The 17,832-nt window shown below is 53.6% G+C and overlaps 1 protein-coding gene across 4 annotated transcripts in view; it reads left to right on the top strand.

The window, feature by feature from the left end:
- GAS7 (growth arrest specific 7) overlaps positions 1 to 17,832 on the top strand; it is a 214,082-nt gene that overhangs the window by 45,257 nt on the left and 150,993 nt on the right. Inside the window, exon 1 of one of the 4 annotated variants that reach the window (XM_042915464.1) lies at positions 15,850 to 16,181. The exons of the other annotated variants lie outside the window; for them this stretch is intronic. The gene's annotated coding sequence lies outside the window, so the exon portion shown is untranslated. Of the gene's footprint in view, positions 1 to 15,849; positions 16,182 to 17,832 lie in introns of those variants that run through there. 4 annotated transcript variants of the gene reach the window in all.

Below are 17,832 nucleotides of genomic sequence, written 5' to 3'. Positions count from 1 at the left end.
ATACGCACGAATACATTTGTAAAGAGAGTTTCACCGGGAGATAGCCTTAGGCTGTTGGGTCCACGTCTGATGCTGGTGCTGGCAGCCCACGGGGTAGGCGGAGTCAGGAAGGGGGCATCAGGAGCTGGAGACCCAGGGGAACGGATTGAAACTGCCTCTGACCTTGGTGGTACTGGCGTCCCGCAGAAGCCGGGCCTTGGTCGTGAATGAGCCATACGCACGTCTGGTCCACGAGTCGGAGAAGCTGAAGGAGGGTCTGAGGCACATCGACCGCGGCGTGCATGAGCTCCGGTGCGGCTGCCGCCTCCCTTTTCCCCTCCAGAACTCCCCGGAAGCTTCCTAGCTGACGCCTTAGAAGTCCATCATGCTGCCCGCCAGAAGGTGGGAAGACCGTAGGTTGGAGAGTCAGAACGACCTAAATTTAGGGAGACCCATCTGATCTGTGCCTTTTCCATGAAGGGTGTGGATAATGACACTAATACCCTCTTTGTGCAGGGTTATTAATGGATGTCAAGCATCCCACTTGACTCCTGGATGGAGGGTAAGAAATCTCAGACTTACACCGTTCTTGATGCTCTCCAGGAACATCATATCTCCACATAATTAAGTTTCACTTTATCTCCCCAATAAGTGGCTTCTTCACAGAGGGCTGGGGTACTCCCTCCATCACGTTCCTCCCCAGGAGGTGGACCTTCCTTCTGGTTATTGTGAATAAAATTTAATTATGTTTTTAAATTAGTGATTGATGCTCTAGGGTTCCAGAAGGAGGTTCATGCAAGAGTTGTGTTCTGTCTTTAAGTGGGAATTCCTTTGGGGTTTCCTCATAACTCTGATCCTGGCTGTTGGTTTTAGATTCATGTGTGTTTTCTATTTAGCAGTTTAATACCCTTTTTAATGTGTGTTTTTCTGGGTCTTTATGGGGAGTGTAAGAATACCAAGAAGAGGGGTTTTTGAAGCCGCGGATAGACGTGGAATTTTATCGAAGGATGCCAGAATCTCTCAAGATGACTGTGTATATTTTCATTAAAGAAAATAATAACGAGGGATGCTCGGGCAGCTCGGTCCGTTGAGTGTCTGAGTCTTGATCTCGGCTCAGGTCTTGATCTCAAGGTCGTGAATTCAAGGCCTGTGTTGGGCTCCACGCTGGGCATGAAGCCTGCTTAAAAAAGTAATACGATTACCAACGTTTATAGGTTTTCTAGCAGGACAGAATGTTGACGTTAGAGGCAACTTGGTAGAAAGAGGAGAGGGCAGAGTGTCGGGAAACCTGGATGCTAGGTCTGGTTCGGTTTTTGGTTACGAATTTGACCTTGGACAGCGCGGTACGTTTCGTCATTCCCCTTAACGATATCCCACACCCGCGTTCCTCATCTGGAAAATTGGCGACTTGGAAGGATGTTGATGAATCCATAGGCCCTTCTGCCACATTGATGTAAGTGCTTTCCCATCTGTAGAAGAACCATGAAAAAAGTGTAAAGGGAGGGGACACCGTGATCCTACTTACCATCAACCAGCAACTCGTTTTTCATTCATTTGCTCATTGATCCAACAAATATTTATTGAGCAGCTGTGATGTGCACTGTGTAGGCATTGTTCCAGACGCTGGGAACACAGCAGTAGACAAAGCAGAGGAGTTCCCTGCACAGTGGAACTTACATTCTGATAAACAGGTAAGTGCTGGGAAGATCAGTAAAGCAGGGAGAGGCATGGAGAGGCATGGAGAGGAAGGCAGAGTCTGGGGAGGCTGAGTTTAAGTGGGATAGTCAGGGAAGACCTCAGTGAGGTGACATTTGAGCAGAGAACTACCTGGAGAGTGGGAATGAGCCAGATGGAGGTCTGGGGGGAGAGTCACAGCAAGTGCAAAGGCCCTGAGGTACAACAGCAGTGCCACTGCAGCTTGAGTTGGGCAAGCAGGCAGGAGCAGAGGGAAGGAGTTTGAGGTTTGAGAGGTTGAGCAGAGTCCGGTAATGCGGGACCTCGTGGGCTGTAAAAGGACTCTCCCTTTTGGAGGGGTAAAGGGAAGCCGTTTGGGCTTGCGAGCCGTGGGGGACATGACCCAGTTTCCTGTCTTACACCCGTGACTCTGGCTGCCTGTGGAGAGTGGATGGAAACCAGTGAAGGGTGGAGGCAGGCACACCCGAAGGGGTGCATGACAGCCGCACAGGTGGGGGGAGGTACCAGATTTGGGGTCCGGTTTGAAGAAGGCACCTGGCAGGGGTCTGCTGACAAGTTGCACATCTCATCTAGAGACGGCTGCTTGGCCCTTCCTGCCGAGAGAAAATGTGTCCGCCACCCTCCTTCGGGTCTGGGGCCATCTGGCCTGCGTTGTGCTATGTCTGGGGACACTGAGGACCCCAGCCCGTCTCCACAAACGGCTGGCTGGACGGAGAGATGAAACTCACCGTGGGGTTTGGGCGTCTGCGGGAGACATTCTGCCCTGCGGCCGAGCTCAGAAACTCAGGCCGTGGTGTGGCCTGCCCTAGCGCCCCCTGTCCCCGAGGGTCATTGTGGGGTTCGCTCGGCAAGGAAGACAAGCACGTTGGCCCCATGCTGCCGGTCAGAGTTGGTGTTAGTCATGGAATCCTTGGCCATCAGGGACATCGTGATTCATTAATAAAAGACAGACAACATTCGGGAGGCCTTCGCTTTAATTCAGGGCGTCCGGTCCTCCCTCAGACAGCTCTTTGTGCTCTTATGGGCCGGGCCCACCCCCGTGCTCCAGTGGGGCCAAGTCGTTAATTTATACCCGTGCTCCCTCAACTACCCCAACTCGGAACTGGAAAAAGCCTCTTCTGTCCCTCTTAAGGCTTCAGGTCTCCCCCCACTGTTTTCTGCTAGTTTTCTTCCCTTTGATCTTCTGCTGAGAATTTATTTCCTTCCTAAAGCGGAGGCATCTAGCTCAGAGCAGTGCAAACCCCCACTGGGGCTGGCGGGCACCACCCCCCCCGCCTCCACCGTCCCCCTGCCCCCCCCCCCCCCCCATCCCCCTTCCCCCCCCCCCCCCCCGACCCAGTTCTGCAACCTTCCTGCTTGCTGGGCACAGAGCTCACAAGGTGGTACCTGATAGGAGAGAAAACGAAGGGATTGTGCTACCCCACGTGGCTGGTTTCGACCACGTGGAGACTGGAAAGCACACGTTAAAAATGACACTAAAAGGCGAAATCGGGACCATAAACGTGAAACAGCAGGGCTTGATGGCCTCGCCTGTATTGGTTTGGGATGAGTCTTCCCTGTGGGGAGGCAGTCTGAGTGGTGGGCAGAGGGAGCAGTCTGGAAGGGCGGTTTCAGGAGGAGGAGAAAAAGGACTGATCTCTAGGATGTATGTATGAGGGTCTATCTGTCTTTTGGAGGAGGTTGCCTTCAGGGGAGAAAGACCCAAGCCGTTGGGGGGGGGGGGTGCTTGGGAGGAATTGAAACCCACTGGAGAAAGGGAGGAAGGCATTGTGTTGCTGTCACTGCCCGTGAGTCAGACTGAAAGAGAGGGTAAGACTAAGTTGTTGTTTTTTGTGTTTTTTGTTTTTTTGTTTTTTTGCTACCAGCTGGGAGTGAAGTCCTCACCTCCCCTCTCCCCTGCCACCTCCCATGTATTTATTTATTAAAAAAAATTTTTTAATGTTTATTTAATTTTGAAAGAGGGAGAGAAAAAGAGAGTGAGAGAGAGAGAGGGTGGGGGAGGGGCAGAGAGAGAGGGAGGCACAGAATCAAAAGCAGGCTCCAGGCTCTGAGCTGTCAGCACAGAGCCTGACGTGGGGCTTGAACTCATGGACTGCAAGATCATGACCTTAACTGACTGAGCCACCCAGGTGCCCCTGCCACCTGCCTTTTAAAGAGACTTAATTTTTTTCTAAGTTTATTTATTTTGAGAGAGAGAGAGAGCGAGCCCATATGAGCAGCAGAGGGACAGAGAGAGGGGGAGAGAGAATCCCAAGCAGGCTCCACATTGTTAGGGCAGAGCCCAGTGTGGGGCTCAAGCTCACAAAGCACTACATCGTGACCTGAGCCAAAGTCAGCAGTTGGATGCTTAAGTAAGGCACCCCTAAAGAGACTTTAAAGATAAAATTGCTTTTGGGGTGCCCGGCTGGCCCAGTCGGTGGGACATGTGACTCTTGATCTTGGGGTCATGAGTTCGAGCCCCCGAATGGGTGTAGAGGTTACTTAAAAATAAAAAATTCTTAAAAAAAAAGATCAATCACTTTAAAAACTTTTTTTTTTAATGTTTATTATTTATTTTTGAGAGGGGAGAGAGAGAGAGGGAGACACAGAATCTTAAGCAGGCTCCAGGCTCCGAGCTGTCAGCACAGAGCCTCACGTGGGGCTCGAACTCATGAACAGTGAGATCATGACCTGAGCAGAAACCCAGAGTCGGATGCTTAACCGACTGAGCCACCCAGGCGCCCCTCGTTGTGGTTTTGATTTGCATTTTCCTGAAGTCTCATGATACCGAACATCTTTTCCAGTGCTTACTGGCTGTTCACGTTATCTTGGGAGAAAGGTCTTATCAGAACCTATGCCCGTTTTTCTTTGAGTTAAATAACCGATGCCCTTTTATTACTGAGTTGTAAGTGTTCTTTATATATTCCAGGCAAAAGTCCCTTATCAGATCTGCGATTTGCAGAAACTTCCTTCTGTTCTCTATGGGTTGTGTTTTCACTTTCTTTATGGTGTGCTTTGAAGCACAAAAGTTTTCAATTTAGATGATGTCGACTTTACGTAGTTTTTTTTCTTCTCTTGCATGCGGCTTTCGTTGTTATACCTAAGAAACTATTGCCAAATTGAGGCCATAAAGATTTTTACACCTGTTTTCTTCTAAGAGTTGTATATATAGTTTTGGTGCTTACATGTGGAACTTAGATCTGCTTTGCATTAATTTTTTTTTAAGTTTACTTTTGAGAGAGTGAGCGAGCGTGAGTGGGGTTGGCACAGAGAGAGGGAGAGGGAGAATCCCAAGCAGGCTCTGCACCATCAGCATGGAGCCCGATGTGGGGCTCGAACCCACGAACCATGAGATCACGGCCTGAGCCCAAACCAAGAGTCGGATGCTTAACCAACTGAGCCACCCAGGTGTCCCATGCTTTGCACTAATTTTTGTAAATGGCGTAAGAAAGTGGTCCAGCTTGATGCCTTTACATGTGACTGTCTTGTCCAGGCACCGTTTGTTGAAAAAGGCTGTCCTCTTTCCATTTTATGGTCTTGGCACTTTTCCTTAAGGCTTCTTGCTTTGTTTTTGTTTTTAATTTTTTTTTAATGTTTATTTACTTTTGAGAGGGGTGGGGAGCAGAGAGAGAGGGAGACACAGAATCCAAAGCAGGCTCCAGGCTCTGAGCTGTCAGCACAGAGCCCGACTCAGGGCTTGAACTCATGAACCGTGAGATCATGACCTGAGCCACAGTCTAACGCTTAACCGCCTGAGCCACCCAGGCGATGAAGGCTTCTTTTAAGTACGTTATTCATTTAAGTCACTGGGTGAGGAAGCATCCCCTTGTCAGTCCCCTGACCCACAGGGAGAGAGCAAATCAATCAAGGATCACTTACCCTTAAAAAAAAGTGCTTTTGTTTGGGATTCACAACAAGATTTCAATGAAAACTTTCCCTGAAAATAGGCCACAGACAGGGCAGTTGAGTGGATGAAGTAATGATCTGGGAGTTCGTATTATTCTGGCCCTGTTGTGGGGGGAGCGGGGAAGGGACTTGGCCTCAGCCTGCTCTGGAGCTCCGTGCTGTGTAGCTTGCAAAGCTGAGCCCAGTGCATCAAGTCTGGGAGCCCCATGTCCTGCCTCCCCCCCCTCCCCCAGTGCTTCCTTAGGGGCAGGAGGTCGGTGTGGGGACAGCTCGGGGGTCACAGGGAGCAGCCGTCTGTGGGACTCTGCACAAGTTGTTTCTTGGCCCTGATTCCAGAGACGGATTAGGGAGTTCTTTTTCTCCTAGAAGATTCCACTGCAGAACAGAATCCCGGAGCCCAGAGGCCTCTGCCTCCCACACATGGGTGTGGGCCTGGAGGCTGCACCCACGGCCTCCCATGTGACTTGGGGCCCCAGCCCGGGCAGGGCCGTGTGCTGGGCTCCCCAGGCCTGGCCCGGCTCCCGGGAGGCTGGACCCGCACCCCCGAGTCAAGCTGAACACCCAAGAGCGGAGCATTAGCTAAGCCCCAGATGTTTAGAACCCTGACTCTCTGTCTGCTTTCCTGCTCCTGGAGGTGGTTCTGGAATTGGCTCCGATCTTTGTGTGGTTCTGTCTCATCAGCCTTTCCGGGGAGAGGCTGGGGGTTCCAGGATTTCCTCAGAGCTTTCTGCCGGGGTCCACTCAGCCCGGGTTGGAACTTGACGGGTCTCAGGGGCTTATCGGGAGCGGGGGTGGGGGGTGGGGTTGGAGACAGAGGCTCACTTCTTGGAGGGGAATCCCATAATCAGGACTTGGGGGAATTCTCCGTCCTGGTTCAGGTTCAAGCTTTTAAAAAGTCAAGTTTTCAAGTTAAGAGTTGTAGCCTCGGGCTCTGAGTCTGTCCCTCTGTGAGCTCACAGTTGAAATGCTTTTAGGGAAGCTGGGTGGGGCTGTTGATGGTGAGGGTTCTGGAACAAAGAAAAAGTGAGCATTGCCTGCAGGACCGAAAAAAAACCCAGGTCTCTTGCAGACCAGGGAGCCAGCTAAGCAAAAACCCAGGCCCCTGGCCGGCCACCCCCAGCTGGCCCCGCTTCACACTGCAGACTGTGCAACAGAGAGCGGGCCATGCAGTGACCCCCGCGAACCAGGGGTCTCCCTGATGTAAGCTGGGGCTGGGTCCAAGGAGGGGTTTGAGGTGGCAAAGCTGCCTCCTTCCCTGGTGCCTCCCTGAGACCAAGTCACTATTTATTTTTAATTTTTTTTAAGTTTATTTATTTATTGAGAGAGAGAGAAAGAGAGAGTCCCAAGCAGGCTCTGCACCATCAGCACAGAGTCCTGCATGGGGCTTGAACTCACGAACCATGAGATCATGACCTGAGCCAAAACCAGGAGTCAGGCTCTTAACTGGCTGAGCCACCCAGGCGCCCCACCCACTCACCATTTATTAGTTAATTCCAGTGTCCAGAGTGGGGCCGATACCCACAATCACAGAATGTTGGATCGTCCCACAGTTGGGGGTTCAGGCAGGTTCAGATGTCAGGGGCCAGGTAGGCCGCTGAGATCCCAGGGATTTTGGAAACAGCCCGTAGTAGCCAAACGTAGGGAACGCATGTCCAGCGGGAAATCTGAAATCTCCCCATCTTATAATGCTGGTATTTTTTTTTTTAATTTTTTTTTAACGTTTATTTATTTTTGAGACAGAGAGAGACAGACCATGAACCGGGGAGGAGCAGAGAGAGAGGGAGACACAGAATCTGAAACAGGCTCCAGGCTCTGAGCTGTCAGCACAGAGCCCGACACGGGGCTCGAACTCACGGACCGTGAGATCATGACCTTAGCTGAAGTTGGACGATTAACCGACCAAGCCACCCAGGCGCCCCTTATAATGCTAGTATTGATTCACGTTAAAAACAACAGCTGTGTGCTGCTCAGAACCTTCCGGCAGCCTCCTTGTAACCCTTTCTCTGCTTAGGAAATTGGGTCTTAGGGACAGGGGGTGACTCACCCAAGGTGGCCCAATCCAGTAAGCAGCCTGTATTCACTCCCGGGTTTCTAGACTCCTAGACTCTGGTGCTATGTCCGGTCTATCTTACCAGTACCCTCCAGTCAAGCAGACCGGAGACCCAATGAGATTAAGGGCAACCATCCAGCATAGGAAGGGGTGGAGTCGGGATTTGAACCCAGAACTGTCTGGCTCTGTCCGATCTGCTGTCGCTGGGAGGAGAATTGATTGGCATCTGCTTGGTTCTGAAGCAGATTTTCTTTTTTTGCTTTATATGTATATATATACATATACACACACACACACATATATATTTGCTTATATATATACGTATATGTATATATATTTTTGCATATATATATGTTTACTTTTTGAGAGAGAGAGAGAGATTGAGAGAGAGAGAGAGTATGAGCAGGGGAGGGGCAGAGAGAGGGAGACACAGAATCCAAAGCAGGCTCCAGGCTCCGAGCTGTCAGCACAGACCCCGACGCGGGGATTGAACCCGCGAACTGTGAGATCATGATCTGAGCCAAAGTCCCACACACAACCCACTGAGCCACTCAGGCGCCCCCTGGAGCAGATTTTCTAACAGCTCTGCCCTGGGATTGGCTCTTAGCCCTCAAACCGGAACTGTTGCTTGACTAGTGAACAGCTTCCCTGAATTCTGTGGAGGTTTGGGGAGCAGCAGGGGATCCTGAGGGCACCCATGTGCATGTGAATTCTCTGTCCCTCTTCCTCACACCCATTCATTCTTCTCGGGTTTCCTCTCTGAGAGCTCTGAGGAGCCCCACAGAAGGAGGAGTCAGAATAGGGGCTTTTCCCTGCCTGAGATTCAGCGCCCCGCCCAGCAAGAAAGGCCCACTTAACCTGTGCCCTCCCTGAGCCACTGGCTCGGTCGCTGCTGGGGAGTTGGTGTCCAGGGATCCTGCATAGCGTGTCCAGGCTCAGCCCCTACTGTGGGTCCCCTGGGGATTGGGGGGCTCTCAGGGTGAGCCAGGTGGCACAGGAGTCTGGACCGCCAGCACTCTCTGTGTGCAGACCCCGGGAGCTCCCAGAGGACACCTTGTCCAAACTCCCCATGGCTTCATGATCGGAATCTAGCAGCAGAGGGTCCGGGGTGTGTGAAGGTTTTTGGTGGGGAGGCAGGAAGTGTTAATAAACAAAGCAGGGTGGAGGGGCTTTGACAAGATTTACTAGCTAAATATTTTCCGGATGTTTTCATAGTCGTTTAAGGCTGATCCGGATTCCAAAACTAAGTGGGACTTAGCCTAACTTCTTCAGTAACTCCCACCCTCCTGGACCTCTCAGCCCCTTGCACCCTGGCCTCATTCCCAGCACCATGGGGACCCTGCCCCCATCACCCTCTGTAGCACTCCCTCCTTTCATCCTGCTGGGAAAGAGAACAGTCTCCTTCCCCCCCCCCCCCCCCCCCCCCTTTAGTCCCATGAGACATGCAGTTGTGCAACCTGGGTTTTTCTTTACGCTCGATATTTATTGAATATCTTTCTACCTTAGTATGTGTATCTAACAGGTGATTTTTGGTTTCTGCTCTCCGTTCGTTATTTGGATGAACTCGTTATTATTTATAATTCCCTAGTGATGGACGCTGAGGTTGCTTCCTTTATTTGCTGTTAAAATCACTGGCACATAGAGGGCACCTGGGCGGCTCAGTCGGTTAAGCCTCTGACTTCAAGTTCGTGAGTTCGAGCCACGCGTCGGGCTCTGTGCTGACCGCTCTGAGCCTGCTTCGGATTCTGTGTCTCCATCTCTGTCTGTCCGCCCCTCCCTTCCTCGCACTGTGTGTCTGTCTCTCTCTGAAAAATGAATAAACATTACAAAAAAAAATCACCGACACTGACGATCCTTGTGACGGCATCTCCTTGCACTGAGACTGCTTTTCTGGGGAGAAAGAAGTGATCTTCTAGTTAACGTGTCTGCCTGTGGCATGCATCCTGACCCGTGCTGTCAGTTGCTGTTCAGAAAGCGTGTACAGGATCCACAGTCCTTGAGCGTGACTGATGCCCCATTTGCTGGCCCACACGGGGATTTTTAGACCTACAGGAACACCCTGCTTCTATCCCCCACCCCCCACTTATTTTTAGAGAGAAAAATGTAACAGAAAAACTGGTAGCAACAAATTCAACTGATGCTCTATGGGTCACCGTGCCTGGGACACTCCCGTGCCTTGTTGCTGCCTGTCCTTCCAGACCCCATGAGCACTGAGATGTGGGCTGATATAACGTAAAAAGTGTGCCGGACCGAAGGCCCGTGTCCCCATCCCTTGGCTCTGTTAACGACCAAAGGAAAAGGGAAAAGCTCTTATTTCCTTGGTGGATCAGTTTTCTCACCTTTAAAACGGGCACAATGATCCTTGCGTCACAGTAATTCTTTCAAATGGGAAGACACATACTTGTACCTCGTACTTGGCGCATGGTGGGTGATGAGTCAATATTTATTTCAAGCCCTCCCGGGTTACTCCAGCTTACATAACTTCTCTTCCGTCTCCCTGACCTCCAGCTCTTCTCTGGAACCCCCACTTGTCCCTTAACCTGCCGCAGGGTACTTCCTACTTGCAGACCCCAGAGGGGAGTGATGTGGGTCCCCGAGGATACGGTGGTAACCCAGGATCTCATGTGGGTGGTCCCTTTGCCCTGGGACACCTAGAGCTGTTGGATGAACAAACGTCCCATCACACGGGTCTCCTGTGGCTCCTTCCGTCAAGTTAAAGGGAGCGCTGGATGAGATCTGGCCAGTGCAGATGGTGATGGGGAGGTAGGTAGGGGGCCGTATCTGTCTCAGGGCCTTGTGCGTGTGTGGGGGGTACGTAGCATCTCTGGGCTCCTTCCTTTGGGATGGGGTAAGGAGCTGTGCATGGAAGCTGTGTTTCCTCTAGGACCCTGTCCTCTGCGGGTCTCCCTTAGGCCCTGTGTGTGCGGCGGTGTGAGTGAGGGCCAGGTTGCCCGGGGCCGCCCGGTTCCTCGTCTGCCTACGGCCTGGCCTCTCCTTGCTGGAGGCTGTACAAGGCCCCGCCACGAGGGGCTGGTCGGAGCCGGGAGCCGCGTGGGGAGCCCTCTTGGGGCACAGTGATGGCTCTGTTTCCTCCTCCGTCTCACCGGGGGCCCCCATTCACTGCAAGGAGAGTCACACATTCCCCCTTGAGATAAGAATAGAGCCCGACTGTGCCCCAGGACAGAGTCCAGCTTCTTCTGTGGGCCCTCGGAGGCCTGGCAAGGGCTCCCAGATGGTACTGGCATGAGTGGACCCTGGCTGCCTGCCCCGCCGGCCCCTTGTGCATTGTGCGGCCAGGACACTGGGTGCAGTGTGCGTGTATGCCCCACCCCCACCCCCCCAGACCACTGTCTCCAGGCTCTGCTCTGCATGGAGGGGTTTGGCCTGGAGTCAGCTGCCCCAAGGCTGTGCCCTGCTCCTTCCCTTCCCTGGGGCCTCGGACTCCGCCCTCCTGGCCTTGAGACCTCCTCTGAGTAGCCACTCCTGTTTGTTCCTGGAAGGGAGGGAGGGATGGAGCCCTGGCTTGAGGGGATGGGTGTTGATGGCAGCTCGGTGGCCTCCCTCTACAGCCCCCCCGCCCAGGGTAGAGGAGGCAGGAACCAGCAGGGGCCCCCAGCAGCCCCACCTGTGTCTGAGGTGGTGGATGGAACAGCCTCGTGTCATTTTAATAGACCAGGCTCTCTTACCCGGGCGCCGGGTGGAGAGCGTTGCTGGGCTCCCCTTGTGATCAGGTTGGGTGATCCTTAGTGTAGTTTCTAGCCTTTGGTTCCCGAGGACGAGGCTTCTCATACCGTGGTCCCTGGACCAGCTTCGTGAGCGTCCTCACCTGTGAGCTGGCTCGAGATGCACATCCTCGCGGCGGACCCGGGATCTACTCAGTCGGGCACTGACAGCAGGGCCCGGGAATCTGTTTAACACGCTCTTCGGGGTGGGGGGGTTCTGATGCACGTGGAGCACCAGTGCCACTGCTCCGAGTAGGGTGTCTGAAGACAGATTTCCTGGGGCGCCTGGATGGCTCGGTCGGTTAAGCATCCAACTCTCGGTTTCAGCTCAAGTCACGATCTCATGGTTTGTGAGTTGGAGCCCTGCATCGGGCTCTGCGCTGATGGTGTGGAGCCCGCTTGGGGTTCTCCCTCTCCCCTCTCTCTGCCCCTCCCTGCTTGTGAACTCTGTCTCTCTCTCCCTCTCAAACTTAAAAAAAATATTTTCTAAAAAGAAAACAGACTTCCTTGGTTTCCCGGGTCTGTCAGGTGACTCAGAGGAGTGTTGAGCCCATGGCAGCCTGGTGGGGACACTTCCATTCACAGGCATTCAGATCAAGAGATCTAAAAATATTTGTGTGGCTGAACATGGAGTCTCTCATTCAACCTAAAAAAAAAAAAAAAAAAAAAAAAGAAATCTCAACATGCACATTTGTACGTATTTCAGTTAATTCTACAACTGTGTGAGGCCGTGTTTGGGGTTTCTGGTTGAAAAAGCTGAGCCGGGTGTTAGTAAGCTGCCCATGCAGTGGAGGTGGGATAGGAAGCCAGGGTTTTCCTCCGTGAGCTGGGGGAGCTTTCCACTAGCCGTGGGGTGAGGCTGCCCCTGCCAGGGGTTGACGGGGGGCTCCTGGTGAACCTTCCTGGTGGCTCCTTGCCTGTCCTGAGAATTGAGTATTTGCATGGGACCGCACACATAAATGCATGTGTTTGGGGAAATGCTTCAGTATCTAGGGCTCTGTCTCAACCTGCGAGGGTTTCTTTTTTTTTTTTTTTTTTTTCTTCTTTTTCTTTTCTTTCTTTTTTTTAATAATTTTAACTCCTACTTTTATTTATTTTTTTAAGTTTATTTTTGAGACAGAGACAGTGTGAGCAGGGGAGGGGCAGAGAGAGAGAGGGAGAGAGAGAATCTCAAGCAGGCTCTGCACTGTCAGCACAGAGCCCGAGGCGGGGCTCGAGCTCACAGACTGTGAGACCTGAGCTGAAACCAGGAGTCAGACGTTTGACCAAACTGAGCCACCCAGGTGCCTCTAAATAATGTCTTTTTTTTTTTTTTTTTTTAAGTTTAGTTATTTATTTGGAAGGGGCAGAGAGAGAGAATCCCAAGCAGGCTCCACACTGCCAGCACAGAGCCCAGTGTGGGCTCCAAACTTATGAACCACGAGATCATGACCTGAACTGAAACCAACAGTCAGATGCTTAACTGACTGAGCCTCCCAGGTGCCTCAATATTAATTTTTTTTGAGAGAGCGAGCCGCGAGCATGAGCAGGGGAGGGGCAGAGGGAGAGGGGGACACAGAATCTGAAGCAGGCTCTGCGCTGACAGCAAAGAATCCGATGCGGGGCTCGAACTCACGAACCGTGAGATCATGACCTGAGCCGAAGTCGGACGCTTAACCGACTGAGCCACCCAGGCGCCCCTGCGAGGGTTTCTGAAAGACAGTGTCTTGGGCTCCAGCCGCTCTTCCAGGAAGAAAGCACTAGAAATGTAAGCCACCCCCCCCCCCCCCCCCCCCCCCCCCCCCCCGCCCAGGGGAGGCCAGGATGATCAGAAACAGGGCTGACCGTTTTTGAGGCTCTTGGGGTTTCTGAAGCAGGGTCCCCTGGGTGGGGGTGGGAGAGCATCACCACCTCCATTTGCAGACGAGAAAGCAGACTCTCCAGAGAAAGTCTCCCATGTTTCACCACCTCCCATGTTTTCCCCCATGAGACCCAGTCTCAGTGGCTTCCAGACTTGGTTGGAAGGAAGGGGCTTCGGAGGTCTATGGCAGAGCTTGGCCAGGAACAGGTAAGCAACCTCCGTGGTACCTGATTAGCTCTTCAGTATGTCTGTACCTGCTCCTCACTGTATTTTCTCAACCAGCGAGTGGGCCTGTGGCCTCTCTGGTGGATAGAAGAATGTTCTCGAATAGATCTGTCGGTCCAGAGGTTCAGAGATCTATAATAACAACAGACAACGTTTACCTAACACGTAGCTTTTCTAAACACTGTGCCTCCATTTATTAGCTCATTGGATCCTTACAACACGTTCCAGGTATTACCAGGCCCGTTTTACAGATGGGAAAGCTGAGTCACGGAGAAGTTGAAGACTTTGTTCAGCGTCAGCCAGCAGGGGACGGGGCTTGTACCTGGACTATCCCTGTCAGGAGCCTGTGATTGGAACCACTGGTTCCTGTGTCCATGTTAGTTCTGAAGCCACGCCCTGCAGAGGGGAGGGGGGACTCCTCAGCCCCTTCACTTAACCCCATCCTGAAGGTATCTGCACACCCAGTTCGAAAGCTGGGTGTTCCCCAGCTTGGGGTCCCAGCAGGCCTTTGCTTTCGTGGAGCAGCTGAGTAGGGGAGGAAGTGGTGAGGCAGGGTGGGGTGGGGCTCCCTTTTCTTCACACCTCCTTCCCCCGCCCCCAGATGCTGACCCCGAAGAGTATGATCCTTGTGCCTCTGGGACCTTCTGCAGGCGGTCTGGGGGTTGAGTCCCGGTCTATAGCTGGGAGGAGAGTCTGCAGTGGCACCAGAAGGGAAAGCCTGGGTGTTCCAACTTTTCAGGGCCTCACAGCTTTGGGAGTAGAGGAGACCGGAAGAGTTTAGGGCAAGGGGCAGAGGGAGGTGGACGGCGGCTGGACCAGCTCCTGGTGGCTGTCTCTTCCGCTGGAGCCTGAGGCCAGCACCGGGCCAGCTGGCTCACAGCTGGATGCGTAGTGGGAGGCGATGGGAGGGTCCGCGGGCCAAGACACTGCCAGGGACGTGCACCCAGAGTCAGCCTTGGCTGTCCTCCAAACAGGAAGAGCCTTGGTGCTCAGCCCAACTCGCACTTCCCCCGTGGTGAGCGCCGCTGGTAAGAGAGTTCCAAGTTGTGGTCAGAGGCGTGGGGACCCTAAGCGTGGCATCCTCTCCTGTCCGTCCTTCGCCACCGGGCCCCGGGGAGGAGACCCGGTCAGGCAAGAGCAGCTACTCCCGCCTAAAGGAGATGCTCAGATGGGAGGAGATGGGAGCCCTCAGTCCTCAGTCCTCGGGTTGGCACTTCCCGTGGGGATGTTGCGTCTGAAGCGCGGACCTGACGGCTTGGCCGAGAAGGGGCCCCAAACCCAGGAGATGCTTTGGGTCGGTGACCGGGCCACCTGCAGGGACACCCCATTCAGTGGGTGGCTTCCAGAGTTGTGGTTTCTGCTGCACAGTTTTAACTAAGCCAGGTCACGGTGGTCATGGTGGTGACGGGGGAAGGAGGCGGGCCGGGGACCAAGAACCAGACGTTCTCGGCAGGGTCCCCCAGTGCTGCCTTCCAGTAGGCTTCGTGTTCCCTCGTGATGGCCACACTTGCAGGAGTCCCAGAAGACACTGAGTTGCTGCTCCTTCACACCCTTCTAGAATCAGTTATCTTTTTTCTTAATGTTTATTTATTTTGAGGAGAGGGAGGGGCAGAGAGAGAGAGAGAGAGAGAGAGAGAGAGAGAGAGGGAGAGAGAGGGAGACACACAATCCGAAGCAGGCTCCAGGCTCTGAGCTGACAGCACAGAGCCCGACTTGGGGCTCAAACCCACGAATCGTGAGATCATGACCTGAGCCGAAGTTGGACACTGAACCAACCCAGGTGCCCCCTTACTTACTTATTATTTTTATTGTCTGCCCCCTCCCCCCTGCTCTGCCGCATGCCGGAATGTGTGCTCTGTTGAAGACAGAGCTTTTTGTGCCCCTTCTGTTTTGTTCACTGTTGTGCCCCAAGTGTCCAGAAGCAGGGCCTGGCACCTTAGGTGCTCACTAAACATCTGTGGAACGGACGCGTGGGCGGACGTGCCCGGGAAGCGCCTGGCTTGGGCCCGCCGTCCCTGGGAACACGCGTGCAGTCACCGCCGACACACTGCCATCTGAGCACCTTGCTAGCGTCCGGCGGGAGGGGAGGACCCGCGTCCCCTGGGAGGTGCCCACACGGTCTGGCCGCCTGCCCTCGGCTCCGCTCTGTCCTCATGATTTACTGGCCCCCCGAGTAGGGACCACGTGAGGGCTTCCCCGAATCCCCGCTGCGGGCGGTGAGGGCCCCAGGGGCTGGCCAGGTGGTGAGTGAGTGGAGCTGGGGGCCGTGGCAGGACCGCATTCCTGGATCCCGCCTGCCCCTCCCTGCCCCACAACTCCGTCCCGCCCTGTGGGCTGTGGGAAGTGGAAAAGCCTGGTTGAGCAACTCCGAGGGCTAAGGCGAAATCCCTGTTTACTCAGCCTCCGTCATCTCGCCTTGTAACTGATGCCCGACTCACAAACTTAATCCGGGAGGGACAGTCACGGCCGCCTCCGCACCCTGCGAGCTTCCCATCCCTCTCGGGGTCAAGGCCAGACCCGGATTCCCAGCCCAGACCGCCGGCGGGCTCCCCCGTGGGAGCCTCCAGCTTTGGGTGGGCAAGCTCTGCTCACAGGTTTGCTCTTGACCTCCCGATTCAGCCGCCTGCTCGACATCTCCAGCCGTCACACCGGGTCCTTCCTCCGGGTCTGGGCCCCCTGCAGCCTTTCAGCAACGGGCAAGCCTGTCTTTCCAGCTGCGTGGCTCACAGCCCTCAAAAGCTTTGGCACCCCTGTTTCCTCCCCCTGCTTGGGTTTCGTTTGCCAGGTAAGCCTGTGGGCCCCTCCTTCCAAATAGACTTTTTAAAAAGGTGTAGCCATTTCTTGTCATCCCCACCGCCGCCCCCTCTGGGTGAGATGAAGCCATCACCCTTGTGTCCCTGGTTTCTTACAGGGGCTGCCCAGATCCTCTGTTAGGTCCTGGTCTGTTGTTCTTTTTTTAATTCATTTTTGAGAGAGAGAGAGAGCGAGAGAGAGACCGAGCATGAACGGGGGAGGGACAGTGAGAGAAGGAGACACAGAATCCGAAGCAGGCTTCGAGCTGTCCTCATAGAGCCCGATGCTGGGCTCGAACCCACAAACTGTGACATAGGACCTGAGCCGAAGTCGGATGCTCAACCGACTGAGCCATCCAGGTGCTCCCTGCTCTGTTGTTCTTACATAACAAGTCCGATTGTGTCATTTGGGTCCTCAGGACGTGGCGATGGGTCCCCACGATGGTGGAGTAGAGTCGAAGAAGCCCTCACGGTGGCCGGGGGGGCACTACGTGACCTCAGCGCCTGCACCCCACCCCCTCATCCCGCTCATCCTTTCCTTGCACACCAGCTTCCACCGTGTCCCTGCACATGTCCCAGGCATGCTTCCTCGTGAGGGTCTTTGTGGCCCATGTGGGTCCCCCAGAGATGTCCAGTCTAGAGCCTGGGACACAGCAATCAGGTTTTGCAGGTGCAGTTGAGGGTGTCAGGATGGGGAGAGGGTCCTGGACTATCCGGACGACCCCAGCACGATGACAAGGGTCCTTGTGAGATGAGGCAGGAGGGCCAGGTCAGCAGTAGATGTGACAACAGAAGCAGGAGGTTGAGTGATGCTCTGAAGGGAACATATGCCAGGGATGCGGCGGCCTCTGGGGACTGAACCGGGCGAGGTTCTGTCTGGGGGCTTCTAGAAGGAGCTGAACCTGCTAACACCTTGGCTTTGGCCCAGGGAGACCCCTTTAGGCTTCTGACCTCCAGATCCGTAAGACCATAAATCTGTGCCGGTTTGAGCCCCTTCGTTTGCGGTCATTTGTCACAGTAGCCCCCTCAAGAAGAGTAAGCTACCGATTCATCTCAAAATCTTGTCACTCTTGCCATGCCTGCTTTTTCCTGTTCTTCTTCCTCTTCTCCATCACTTACTGCCTTCCAGCAAAACCCGACCTCATACCTGTGTGTCGGGCTTGTTGTGGCTTGGGTGTCTGCCCTCATGAGAATGCAAGCCCCGCTAGGATGCGGACCTTTTGTCTTGTGACCAGTGCGTCCCAGCACCTAAAACTGTGTCTGGTCTATAAGAGGTGCTCAGGAAGTATTTGTCCAATGAATGAGTAAATGAATATATAAATGGATGGATGGGTGAATGAATGAATGAATTAATGGATGGAAGGAAGGAAGGAAGGAAGGAAGGAAGGAAAGAAGGAAGGAAGGATTAATGAATGGATAAATGAATGAATAGGTCAGTGGATGGATGGATGGATGGATGGAGGTGAGTGGATGGATGGATGGATGAGTGAATGGAAGGATGGATGGATGGATGGGTTAATGAATGGATAAATGAATGGATAGGTCAGTGAATGGATGGATGAATGGATGGATGGATGGATGGAGGTGAATGGATGGATGGATGGATGAGTGAATGGAAGGATGGATGGATGGATGGGTTAATGA

Source organism: Panthera leo, chromosome E1 (genome assembly GCF_018350215.1).
Source record: "Panthera leo isolate Ple1 chromosome E1, P.leo_Ple1_pat1.1, whole genome shotgun sequence".
Lineage (NCBI taxonomy): Eukaryota > Metazoa > Chordata > Mammalia > Carnivora > Felidae > Panthera > Panthera leo.
Note: the sequence above shows the minus strand (reverse complement) of the source record. Positions and strands in the feature narration are given on the sequence as shown.